Below are 1,654 nucleotides of genomic sequence, written 5' to 3'. Positions count from 1 at the left end.
GTGATACGCGCGCACAGTGCAGGCTTTATAGCCTAGAGCCCTACACTGTAATTTTTTTTTTTTTTTAACGGGAGAAACACTGTCAGCGTGTTAACGTCATTATATATATATATATATATATATATATATATATATATATATATATATATATATATATATATATATATATATATATATATATATATATATATATATATATATAACTTCCATGGCCACAGGTGTATAAAATTAAGCACCTAGGCATGCAGACTGCTTATACAAACATTTCTAAAAGAATGGGTCGTTCTCAGGAGCTCAGTGAATTCAAGCGTGGTACTGTAATAGGTTGCCACCTGTGCAATAAGTCTATTCGTGAAATTTCCTCACTACTAAATATCAACTGTCAACTGTTAGTGGTCTTATAACAAAGTGGGGGGTCAGTACATGCTGAGGCGCACAGTGCGCAGTCAATAGCTACAGACCTCCAAACTTTGTGTGGCCTTAAGATTAGCTCAAGAACAGTGCATAGAGAGCTTCATGGAATGGGTTTTCATGGCCGAGCAGCTGCATCCAAGCCTTACATCACCAAGAGCAATGCAAAGCGTTGGATGCAGTGGTGCAAAGCACGCCGCCACTGGACTCTAGAGCAGTGGAGATGTGTTCTCTGGAGTGACGAATCACGCTTTTCTGTCTGGCAATCTGATGGACGAGTCTGGGTTTGGCGGTTGCCTGGAAAACGGTACTTGTCTCACTGCATTGTGCAAAGTGTAAAGTTTGGTGGGGGGGGGGGGTTATGGTGTGGGGTTGTATTTCAGGGGTTGGGCTTGACCCTTTAGTTCCAGTGAAAGGAACTCTTAATCCTTCAGCATACCAAGACATTTTGGACAATTTCATGCACCCAACTTTGTGGGAACAGTTTGGGGATGGCCCCTTCCTGTTCCAACATGACTGTGCACCAATGTATAAAACAAAGGTTCATAAAGACATGGACAGTTTGATGTGGAGGAATTTGACTGGCCTGCACAGAGTCCTGACCTCAGCCCGACAACCTTTGGGATGAATTAGAGCGGAGACTGCGAGCCAGGCCTTTTCGTCCAACATCAGTGCCTGACCTCACAAATGCGCTTCTAGAAGAATGGTCAAAAACACACTCCTAAACACAGATTGCTTCAAAGCAGCTTACAGTGATAAAAGGAAATTCATTTTGTTTTTGAAGAAAAGTTTTGGATTAATTTCTGTTGTAAAAACTGATTAGTTATTTCATTTGGTGCCATTTAAACACCATCTTAAAAAAACATGAAATAGGTTTGAAATAGTTTTGAAACTATACCGTCATCATCCCCACGCAAACCCCTAAAAAGGCGAATACACGGTCTCTGCTGACACTTCAGGGATGCGTTGGTCGCGTTGACGCGCAGGTCCACCATCTGATCTGGCAGACTACAGTAAACCTCGGGATAAACAGAGAGACTAAAATTCTTTTTATGATGTAACGGAGTACATTTGTGTCAGTGAATGACACACTGCACATGCAGTTAAGTTTTGTTATAATAGTAATAATAATGTCATCATTGTTTTTTGTTTTTTACTATTTTGCTGTCCACTTTTAAGAACTGGGATGATCTGGATCTCAATCTGAAAATGAGTATGTTTGCGTCTGCACACCTGACTTCAG

This window comes from Gobio gobio, assembly GCF_949357685.1.
Source record: "Gobio gobio genome assembly, chromosome: 22".
NCBI lineage: Eukaryota > Metazoa > Chordata > Actinopteri > Cypriniformes > Gobionidae > Gobio > Gobio gobio.
Note: the sequence above shows the minus strand (reverse complement) of the source record.